This window comes from Peromyscus leucopus, chromosome 4 (assembly GCF_004664715.2).
Source record: "Peromyscus leucopus breed LL Stock chromosome 4, UCI_PerLeu_2.1, whole genome shotgun sequence".
NCBI classification, from domain to species: domain Eukaryota; kingdom Metazoa; phylum Chordata; class Mammalia; order Rodentia; family Cricetidae; genus Peromyscus; species Peromyscus leucopus.
This window is the reverse complement of record NC_051066.1, coordinates 87,855,244-87,867,817: the sequence shown is the minus strand read 5'-3', so window position 1 is coordinate 87,867,817 and position 12,574 is coordinate 87,855,244. Positions and strand designations below refer to the sequence as shown.

The 12,574-nt window shown below is 39.4% G+C and overlaps 1 protein-coding gene across 1 annotated transcript in view; it reads left to right on the top strand.

The window, feature by feature from the left end:
* The window catches only part of Ryr3 (ryanodine receptor 3), a gene marked incomplete at its 5' end in the record, with an annotated part of 626,824 nt that overhangs the window by 27,810 nt on the left and 586,440 nt on the right, over nucleotides 1-12,574 (top strand).

Here is a 12,574-nt window from a genome sequence, read left to right as displayed (position 1 = left end):
TCCTAATTATCTCAAGATTTTCTGAATGCATCTGCTGTGGATATCGCTCTATATAAATAAAACACTGATGGCCAGTGACCAGACAGGAAGTATAGGCGGGACAAGGAGAGAGGAGAATTGGGGAAACAGGAAGAAGGGGGGAGAGACACTGCAGCCACCACCAGGACAAGCAGCATGTAAAGACGCCAGTAAGCCACCAGCCACATGGCAAGGTATAGATTTATAGAAATGGGTTAATTTAAGATAAAAGAACAGTTAGCAAGAAGCCTGCCACGGCCATACAGCTTATAAATAATATAAGTGTCTGAGTGATTATTTTATACGTGGATTGTGGGACTGCGGGGCTTGGTGGAGCCTGGAGAGAAGCCTCCAGCAACATGCATCCATTATCTCCATCCCTCCTGCCACTCTTTTAATTCAAGCCATTACCTACTAAAATAATCTCCTAATTTGTCTTTCCCTTCGCCTGTATCACTTTACAGCATACCTGCAATGATTTTTCGAAGATACAAAATGGATCATATTACTTCCTACATAACTTTCGTTAATGCTACCCATTGCTGTAAAGATAACATCTGTGTTTCCTTTGAAAATAAGGTACCAGACACTGTTGCCTCTTTCTTTCACCTCACTGCTCACTTTCTAGTCTTGGTAGCTCTACCCTGACAAAAGCATTTCACAAGGATCAACTCTTCATGCACCCATCCACCACCCCATCCCTCCCATCCCACCACTGCCACCTTTGCCTACTTCTACCACCTTCAACATGGTCTTCTGGTAGCCTTCCTCACTCAAATATGGATACTTTGTTTCACAGTCTGGAAATTATCCCTTTGTTTCCTGAACATGCTACTAGATCACAGTCTTGAAGGTCAGAGACTTGCTTTGTTTCTATACAAAATAGTGGACTTCAAAACCTGAAGTTCCAAAATAAATGAATATTTAAATTAGCTACTGATACTTCAACTCATCCTTCTTCTTTGAACATCGTCTAACATTAAGTATTTACTAAACACTGGCCCCAATTTTGAACTTTTAAAAAATATTAAAACTTTATTATAAAGAACTTACAAATCAAAAACTTCATATACTGAAATTAACTAGACCCAAAGTCTGTACATCTCAATGAATTTCTATTAGAATAGCCATTCTGAAGCTGTAGAGATTCACATTGGAAGTTTCACTTGCACTATCAAATGTAACTTTATGCACTCATCCACAACCAAAAAAATGAAAAGAAATAAGAGTTAAAACTAGAAAAACAATTAGCTTTATGTCCTCTTTCATAACTCAAGTGTCTATTGCCTGCATTCAGTTTTTAAGCTCTTCAAACGTAAAATGTTTATTTGAGGAGATAGTATTTTACAAAGCAGGAAGCTAAGGAACAGAGAAACCAAATTACTTGCTTCACATCACTTAGTTCACAACCTTTAGGACAGAGATTTGAACTTGGGCCGTCCTACAACATTCTGCACAGAGCATTCTAACTTGCATTGAGGGCCATCTATTCACATAAAGGGAGCATCACAGAGATATGGCGCTGTGTGAAACAGATGAATGAACAGGGAAGTCAAAGAAGATCATAACAATGGGAGAAAAAAATGTTAAATCCTGAGCAGGAGGTCTGGAGAAATGACTCAGCCAGGGAGACTCAGTGCAATTTGTCCACAGCAACAGTTACTATGAGCCATGCATATCTGGATGATATTAGATTACAGAGAACCGAACATGCCCTGCTTTACCTACTAGGGTACTAAATAGAATCAGACCAGTTTTACAGAGAGCCCACTGCCTTTTAAATAGATGGACTTCAGCACATCAAAACCTAGACAAGTGAAAACAGACTGTGGTTAACTTTGTGAGGGAGAAGTGGTGATTCTCCTCCTCATTATTGACTCCTTGCCTTGCTTCCTTGAAGGCTTCACTAGTATGTGCTACTACAATGTGGAATGTCTCTTGTGGGGTACTTAAGAAATGTGAAATGCTCTACTGATAGTGACATTAGATTCCCACCAATTAGAGTGCAGAAGCCTCAGAAAAATTATGCTGTTGTGTAAGTTATAGAGTATGGAGGATAAATAAACCTACCTCTTGCAATTTTACACATAGTGGGGCTAAATGAAGACTTGCTCCTGGCTTTCCAGGCCCTGGCATCTCAAGGTTTTCTGTAGGACACTTTGAAATGAAATGCTTGTGCAGGCTAAGGACAGCCTGGGAGAGTGATGAGAACTATTTCAGAACAGATGTCAACAGAGTCTCTCTCCGTGCCGAGAATCATCAAATATGTGCCCGATGTCTGCAGACAGAGTGACTGAGGCACAGGCTCCCCAGCATCAAGACAATGAGCTGGCCTCCTGAGAGACTCTCCTGAAGGCAGACAAATGAGCTTTGATGAGCGAGTGGCCTTTGCTCATTCTTCAGGGTGCAGAGGTGGGAACTCAGTCCAGTTTGGAGTTTAATTAAGGATGGCAGCTGCATTGCAGGTCAGATGACTCTGTGCTCATTCATGTCACAAGTTGCATTTTGTTTTTCTCCAGATATTTCTGTTACTCCCTTCTCTCCCTTGACACTGCCCACGCATTATTCTGTGTGCTATTAAAGTGACAGGATCACTTTCCCAAATATAAAGAGTTGCAGGCAGGGACCACATGCTAGAGATACAAAAACAAAACCATCGGGATCTGAAAGGTTCTCCATTTGAGATACATCCTCCTGATGCAAACCATTCCCTGCCTAAATGTACCTATTCACACCACTCATGAAAGTATTTCCTTGATTATTTTAGTACCTGGAGGGAAAGGACAGATACAATTATAGCATGCCAATTGTCCATGTTGTCATCACCCCTCCATATTAATGAATGATGCAGAGACAAGAGCTCCTATCTCCTCTCCAAGCAAACCATACTGAGAGAAAATGGTTGATAGATCAGGGAATCTCCCATATGAAAAGGTCTTGGATAGCTGGGGCTGTGAAGGGAATTGACGAAATAGGTTGGTTATTAAAGACATGTATAATGAGGCCTTAAATTACTAGCCCCCATTCAAATACAAAATTTAACTGCAGATCTTTCTGAATGAAAATCTCCAAATTCCATGGTCTAAAGAAGTCAAGTAGGAAGAAAGACTGAATGTTTCTGTTTTTCTATTCTGGTGACATGAAGTCCAGGTAGACACATCTCTATAAAACTTCCTAAGATGGCATATTTTGAGATACTGTGTTTGGTGGCATATGCTTACAGCATAAAGTCTCCGGGGAAATACTTGGTCATATAATTGCACACTACTTATAGTAGTGCTACACATGCTCTACCAGATGTGAGACTCAGCTGCCTGCTGTCTTGAGTTCCATGAAAAATGAATTAATCACCTGCTTTAGAAATGAACTTTGAAAATAAAGCAAAAGACTGTGAAATAAAAATAATATGATAATCTTTGTAGGTTCTTAACACTTTCTCCTTGGTTAAACTGGTGTGATAAGAACCAGGGAAATTCCTGTTCTACCAGAATTCTACGACAACACGGCTTTTAGATTTCCTGATTAGGTAGACTTTGTGGAGAAAGACCAGAAACAGAAAAGTATCCCCTCAGATCCTTAGTAGAAAAGTACTTCAAAATGGAAGTCACCATATGTAGCATGAATTGTTATAAGTTCTTATTAATTAAAACAAATCCAAAGCCAGGTATTGGGGTGAATGCTGGACAATCAGAGAAGCAGAACAAGCCACAGCTACCTCATCCTTGCCAGTTCCTCAGCTGGTCTTGTTTCCTCAGACTGGAGGCCTCTGAGTCCTCATCCAGAATGGGTCTCAGCTGAACTGCTGCTCAAAAGCCTGAATGCTTAACCAGGCCAAATGCTTAACCAGGCCAAATGCTTCTAGTTCCTGGTCCTCATGCCTTATATGTCTTTCTGCCTTCTACCATCACTCCTGGGATTAAAGCGTGTGTCACCTTGCCTGGCTGTTTCCAATATGGCCTTGAACTCACAGAGATCCCAGATGGATTTCTGCCTCTGGAATGCTAGGATTAAAGGCGTGAGTGCCACCATTTTCTAGCCTCCGAATCTAGTGACTGTTCCATTCTCTGACCCCAGATAAGTTTATTAGGGTGCACAATATTTTGGGAACACAATACCACACAACCATAGCTATTAGCCTTTGGGATAGGATGGTCCATTTCTAGATTAATACTTTAAAAATGGGGTCTTAAAGCTTTATTGAAAATATCCCCAGTAGTTCCAACATATAGGACATCATCTTACATTTAGGACAGCAAATTCTTATTTTTCAGAACATTGAGGTTAGGAAGAGATGAGAAATATACAAACACATGAAAATAAAAGTAACTTAAAACAGTCAGTTCCATTATCTTTGTTTTTTAAATGGAAAACACTCGTCTGGGAAGTGACCCAACTCGTAGTAAAGGGCTACCTTTACCTTTAAATCAGACTCCATGGAAACAGCTTTGCCTGTTTTGAAGCATTAGGAATAGCTGTCAATTACTGGTTCCTATCCTGAAGAACAGACGGTGAGGGGTCGGGGAACTGCTTTTCTGTCTTCTCAAAGGAAAGCTGTGTTTGAGATGCACAGTTTAAGGGGTTTACTTAGCAAAGCAAGCACTCCAAAGAGACTTTGGAGTGGGCCGTCCCAAAGCAGGCATAACAGCACAGTGGGTTCTATGCTGTGTACTGTTTTAAAGGTTTCATGAATATTTATGAGGTATATGGGACGTGCTTGGGATAAGGTGACCCTTTTTCCCTCCCAAACCATGGTAAACCAGATCTCCTTTTTAGGGACTTTTTTTTCCTTCTGTTTCTCTAGAAAAGCTCACAGAGATGGGGGAAGTGTTCCATCAGAAGCACCAAAGGCAAGGTCTTTTGAGGATACATGCACAGCATTAAGACACATGAGGGGCAATGCTCAGACACAGACAACCTGACATCAGCTTAGAGGACATGTACTCACAAAGGATATTCTGATGGCCAGACACAGCTACCTGGATACAGCTGTGGTTCTCTTGCTTATTTCATGGCTAACTTTTTTTTGAGAGAGTTCAAGATTGTGTGATTGAGGTCATGACTCTGTCAGTTAAGACGTTTTGTTATCTGTATTATTTTTCTTTAAAAAGGCTTTATGCTGAAGGCTGAACCCGGTGTTTTGTACTAGCAGGTTGCTCAGGGAAAAAAAAAAAGACATAGGCTGTCTGTGAGATTCCTTCTGCCAGCACCACATCTCATGTCCATCTTGTGCCTCACAGGCCCACATTTCTCATTCTCATCATGCTGATGTACTATCAAAGGAATGATGGGCATTTAAGACAGTCACAAGTTGTATTCCCAAGGAATACCATACAGTACGATGAAACTGGATTGTAAGGTCCTGAGGGCAATGGCCTTGTTTTTTATAACTTCCTCAATATCAAAAACTGTATTTATAGAATAAATTTAAATATTTTCTAATCTAAAATGTTCTAATTGTAGGGGAAAAACATCTTTACTGTCTTCTTTAGTACAGGGAACAGTATAGGGTTAAACACATGAACCCTAGAGACAGTCTCCATGTGAATCTGACTTAGCCAAATACACTACTTTCGCAGATAACCTGAATATTCTATGCCTTAGTTTCCAGGGCTATTGACTGGGGCATTAGGAGTGCCCATCTTACTTCGTGCTTTAACAGACTAGGTGTGTTAATGTATGCAGAACATTTAGAAGAGTGCCTGGCATAGAAAACATGCTCACTTGATGAGTGTTAGCTATTACCAGCAGTATTCAGGGTAGGTGCTTTAACCATTGGCAAGAAATATCCAGAACAAATGCTAATGTCATGGTGATAAACCGATCCATGCTAAGTGACTCTAATACATTAGAATGGTTATTATAGAGGTCATAAGTTCTTATGTGGACCTTTCCTTGTTCAGACCTATGTTTATGTAGCTTTTAATCCCCTTGCTGCCTCATTATGCGACATCAAATCTAGGTTTTCTTCACAAATAAGCAGATTTCCTATGTTGGTTGTTATAGTCTAAAGTCACACTTTATCTAGTTCTATCCTGTGAATTCTTGTGGATGAGACATCAGTGGATTTCTTCCTTTGGCTTCACTTAGTCTTGAGTGTACATGAGCCTTTTCTTTTCTTCCTGTCCCTTCTTCAACAGGGCTGTGTGTGCTCTTCACCCTTACGTACACCAGGCTTCATTGAAGCTGATCCTGACATTTTAGCCACTGCTCCCTTGAAGCTTTGCTTCCTTTTGTCCTTTACAATCCAACTTAAAACCCATCCTAAGTTGAATAAGGCAAAGCCGCCTTGTTACATTTTGATCCATCCAGGCAGCTGTCAGTTTAGTTTGTAGATGCCAGTGCCTTTGTGATGCCACTGTGTGACTGATCCCTGGCTGGTATGAGCACGCATCCTCACTCTGGTTTTTATTTCCACAGTACATTCCTCCAGATCTCTCTGTGTCTGCAATTTCGTGCTGGAACAGTCCTTATCTGTCAGAGCACTGCAAGAAATGCTTGCGAACACCGTTGAAAATGGCGGAGAAGGGGTGAGTACGTGAATCATGCCCTGGGGTTGCATTAGACACCCCACAGCCACAAAGCATATTTGGCATTTTTATCCTTCCAGTTTAGGACTGGAAAACCTCCATGTAGAGATAGGAAACCTTGCATCCAAGTTTAGATACCTCTTACTCAGCAACTCTAATTCTTTCTCCTTTGAAATGACCAGCTCCCCTCAGAAAATAGATGAGCACACTACTAACACTGGCTAGTATCCCTTCTCCCCCTCTTCCCCCAAGTCAACCAGAGAACATGGAGAGGCCAAGAGCACCCTGAGACTAAAAATGCCTGTGAGGCAAGTTATTTTTCCATGGAGAATCTCACTGAGATTTTTTATGACTCTAGGCAGAAACACAACCATGTTACAACAGTTGAGAGAGATCCCCTATAGAATTCTGGCTGATTTCACTGATGACAAGCAAATACAGTACTTCCTTAAGACTCTGTTGTCACAACTGTTAAACTGAGTAGAGTGCTCTGTTACCTTCCAGAAGGTTCTTCAGCCAGGGAGTTGATTGCCCAGGTATTTCAGAATAATTTTTAATTTTCCTATCCCCTAATGACCTACTCATTTATGACTGTTTATCATCAAATTCTATAATTGTAGTGCCTGGATATTCAAATCCAATTATCTCTGCTCCATCCTCATTCCCCATGCTCCACCTGACAACACTCTGTCTTCTGGAATACTGCAACAGCCTACTGACTGTTTCATTCCTTTTGTACTGACTGCCTCCTCCCAGCCTTCCCCCTCAGCAGTCATGAATTCCTTTCTAAAATTCATGCACAATTAATTGTGTTCCCTTGTTTTAAATTCCTTTATTTCCCCAGTGCTTTGAGATGAATTCCAAACTCCCCGACACAGCTGAAAGTCCTACAGTATTGGGGGGGGTATTCATGTCTCGGCCTCATCTGTCACTACATCCCACCCAGCACCAGTGTCCCAGACACAGCAAACTCTCCCTCTGCCTCCAGCACGCCAGTCCTCTTTGCCTCTGATCCTACCTACCAGCTATTTCCTTAGTGTGGCACAGCATACCTCCTCCTCTCTCTTCCCTTGTGGAATCCTCTTTATCCTTCAAGGAACCAGTTTAGACATTAGCTCAGCCCAGAAGCCTCCACTGACCCTACAAGTGTGTTTCATGGTAGATACACTAAGCCTTTCTATGGCTGTTCTCTTCACTCTGCACTCTCATTACACGTTTAATTTTTCTCCTATCCCAGAGAACATACTGCTCACGGGGAGGAGCAGTTTGCAGTTCCTAAGAAGCATAGTTTATTCTAAATTTGACACTGATAAAAAATCATTCACAATACATTTGTGGTTGATGAAACAGTGACCATCGATATGATTGAGTTCATGTTTACATTTTGGTCATTTTCCAGACCTTAATGTGATCTTAGGTAAGACTCTAAAGGCTTAAGCCAGAATGTTCTTTCATATATAGTTAGTGTCTACATCTCCAGGATCATAAATACCAAAGGTTTATGGTTCTTCATTTGTTCTGATTAGTCAATAACTTGATAATAACTTTTCTCTGTTCCTCAGAGCATTGACATGAGATCCTCTTTTCTCCTCCCTTGACTTCACTTCCTCTTCTTCTCCTCTTTGCATCAGCCTCAGCACCCACATCTCCATGTACCCCCCAGGCATTGCCAGTTTGATGAACAGCAAGAAAATACTTGCTTATTCTTTTTCAAGATTCACCATGTCCAGATATCTTTGATGAGAAACCTGACTGATTTTAAGTATCGCCATGGTTGGTGTCAAATAAGACCTTTGCTCGAACCTGACCACTTAGTAGACCAGAATAGATAAAGATTGTTGAGTTGAAATAGATGCTAGAGTGATACCTTGGCTATTGTCTTATTTTGTTATGTTCAAAGAAAATATTCCAAAGGTTCCTTGATATTTATCATTTAGTTTGAATCACTCAGAGAATTTTATAAATAAGAAAGTAAACTTCTTTGTTGCAAAGAATTTGATCCATAGTTTTAATCTTTACTATGTCTTAAATAAGGACCAACAACAACTTATTTCCCAAGAAAAATAAAAAGACAATTTAAAAAAATGAAACCTTAGTTTCTAGAATATATTAAACAAGGTCTCCTTACATTACCAGTTATGTTATAGCAGAAGTTTATTCAATATAGTTGTATTTTTAAAGTGGATCTATTCTTTATAATATTTAGAGAGTTGTATGTTGAATATCATTGAAGGACTCTACTCTTTTGAAAACTCATTCAAAACAAATGATCCATGACATTTTATTATTAATTATCCATTGGATAATGGTCACAATATTGATTTTGTCTCCAAAATTTATCATATTACCTTTTGTGATATTTTACCAAATATAAACAAGATCCAGTAGTTATTTCCTATCTTATTATTGTTGTTATTATTACTGATCTTCACTGGCAATCTTAGAGATAGAAGGAGAAGAATTATTTTTTAAGATGGACTGCAGATGGGAATGGTGTTCTCAAAATTATTATAGTTGTAGCATCCATTTGATGACTCTGCGAAACAGTTACCTGGATAACAGCTTCAGGCACTTAGAACCTTCTTGCAATCCTCTCACACTTCCATCTGGGCTCTTAGTCTTTAGTGTGAGAAATGCTATTTTTATATAATCTCTCGAGTCTGTTTGTTTTGCTTTCCTGAAGTGACTGTGCACATTTACTATTAGCTGTTAATTTGATTTTAGAAGATAATACTCAGCAGGGAAGAAAAAGAAGTTTAAAAAATAAAAAGGAAAAATAAAGAAGGAAGTGAGCTAACACGACAGAGCATAATGAGACTCAGGGCGACCTGGGATGTGTGAGCAGGATGCTGCCTCCTTTTGATGACATGCCATTCTGTTTGGAAATGGCCATTTACTGCTTTTAAATAAGTATTACTTTCAGTAATGATCACGACTGCCACCAAACAGAATGCCTTGAGGAGTGTAATTCTTTTCCCTTCTAGTCAAAAATTTGGTCCTTGTGTACTGCACCTGTTCACTTGCTGTGTAGCAACTGGGCATTTTAAAAAATGATTTCGGTTGTTTGCTCTTTTGCATGATGCGTGTACAGAAGCTTTTTTTTTTTTGCAAGGATTAACCATTCTGCAGCAATTTCTCTTGCTAACAAAGGCACCTAGCCAAATATAACAGTGGAGAGTTATTATTGAAAATGTCCTTAGCTGCAGCAAGTGACATGTGAGAGCCAGCTGTATATTGAAAGGAAGAATTAATTATAAGGACCTCTGGACAGAGAGATGCAGTGCCTTTCAGAGAGTTCCCAATCTAATCTCACCTGTGGATCTTCTCCTCCTGATCTAATCCTATCTAATTTTATTTGGGGGAGATTACCAAAGAATAGACCCTTGGCATGAGGCCAATTCTATGGCGGGTGTTTGAGGTAAATGCTTGCATGCAAATATTAAAATTCTTCAGTTTTTTAAATTGACCTCTAGGTTATGGAATGTTCATAAGCATTTAGCATGAGGTGGAGCCAAGAACAATGTCCATTTCCCTCCAAGTCCCAATCCCTTCACTGTCCAAAATTAACTAATTTAAAGTATAGCAACACCCCTAAGAATCACACAGGTATATTGTCAGTCTGGCCTATCCTGACCAGGTGGTCTCTAGAATAAATTATTTGTCTTTATTGTGCCTTAATTCCCACCTCCCCCAAATGCACCCTTCCACACAGAGTGATAATCAGAGATCAGTGCTCATGACTGCTAGTCAGAGGACAGCTCCTCCCTTTATCTCTCCACTTTCTCCTATCACAGTTTTTTTTAAAAAAAAAAATTCACACTGTGACAAAGGAAGGATTCCCTTATGAAATGACCAGGTACATATCAAATCTAGTGCTGCCCAACTCCAAATGGGTTCTGACATTAAATGACACAATGCCTCTAGAAATGGAAGCTTTTGCTTAACACATTCACCAACTGCATTTTTTCTGATAAAGGTTCTGACTTCATCAATGTCAAGCCTGTACAACTAAAAGGAGAGATTAAATATGTATATGTGTATATACATATGTACATATGTATGTATACATATACATGCACTTCTATATAAGTAAGGCTATGGTTGCAATTGTGAACATTAATTTTATCCATAACCTGGAAGCCTAAAATTATGTTTGACTTTATAAGCTTAAACATCTTGTATGCTAATACATTCAGCCTTCTAACATTGATTGGAAATGTGATCTGTAAAGATAGTATCTCTGCAAGAACCTTCATCATAAATACCCTCAAAGGGGTTCTTCTCTATTTCTATGTGTTACTTACACAATAGCCATTTACTCTAAAGTGAGTTTCAGGTTCCTTTCATTTGTCCTTGTCCTTAGAGTGGGGAATACTACACACAGAACATTTGCTAGAGAAATTCTCATATGTGATGTGGCATGTTTATCATGCACTGACCCTTCTTGAAGAATGCACATCTGTGCCTGTTGAAAAGCTAGGGACTGTTACTAAGGATCATGTGACCTTGTAAACAACCAACGAGAACATAGATTATGCTATTCATGCAAAAGACCTTAAAGCACAATCCTTTCCTGTAGTTTTTTTTTTACCTTCCAGCCAAGTTCAGGACACATAGCTATCACATAAAGTTACAGGAAATTGCATAACAAGAAGGAATCTGCTACCTCTGATGCTACCAGGTAGCAAACAACAAATCACGCAGTTACTGCTGAAAGTTTTCAGAAGACTTTCCTTTAATAGCAGAACTCTTGCTGTTCCCAGACTTAGGGAACTTCTCCAGAATAAAGAAGGCTAAATGAATGTTTTCCACCTTCTTCCTGGGTCCCTAGATCTCCACAGACATCTCTATGTTACAGAAGAAACAAAGGAACCACCCCAACCCATCATCTAGTTTTAGCCTCTGAGTTTGAGATCTTTCTGATCCCTTTCTAATTGTCAAAGGAAAAATTCAGATTGAGAATGCATTTGATTAGGAAAATAGCAAGACCTGTGGAGGAAATGGGTACATAATTGTGAATCAGTTTGATACCCATTTATAATGTTAAAAATATTACACCTTTAAAAGAGAGAAATAAATTGTTTAATGGTTCACTTCCAACAACAGGTAATTCATTATGCCTTTGGAATACTTTATAAGATTTTCTTTTTGAAAAAATGTACAAGGTTACCTGTGTTCATATGATGGTATAAGCCTAGCTTGCCTATATGTACACCAAAACCCTAAAGCAAGATAGGCAGGCTACACCGGAAGAGCCACAGTAGGTATGAAAATATGAACTTTCTTTGTACATGTTAGTAAAGAGCTACTGTCCCGAGCTGTTCAAAACCTTGCTTTGGTGACTTTGTCAGGGATCCTCATTGCCTTCCCAGGGCTGTTGCCTTCCAGAGTATTAATCCACGGACAGCCCTCCATCACTCAGTTTGTAAAAACCAGGACATCACATCATTCCATTCTTAACTGAAGCTCTCAAACTGCAATGGTAGCATGTCTCATTCCATTCAATTATTAATTAGTTTGACTTGACCTTGCTTTGTATTTAGAAGGGAGAAAATCAGTAACAGATTCTGAAAGCTGCCCCCATTCATTTTTTAATCTATAGATGGTGATCAACTCCTATTATGAAACCAATAATATTTTTGTGTCTACACAATAACAAATCTCATAGTAAATTGCTCTTACCTGCAAATGCTTGTCAAAACCTGCTCTTTAAATCTGCCCTACATTAGAATTCCCCTTACATATTTGCTTGTGGCAGGCAGCTTGTGTTGATGGCAAAGCAAGAGACAGAAGGTTTAGGTTTGGTCCTAAAGCTGCAACCACTTAGAAATGTAATTCTAGGCAAATCTCTTATAGATCTGAGATTTCGGTTGCAACATCTCTGAAAGAAGACGTTGTTTAGATATTCAATCCCCAATGGTTTGATATATCAAGTTCAAATGAGAAGGTGTCAACACCTTCCTCCTCTGGAATATCTGGTCGTCTGTAGCCCATCACTAAGTCCCTATGGAAATGTTGACCTGTTCATA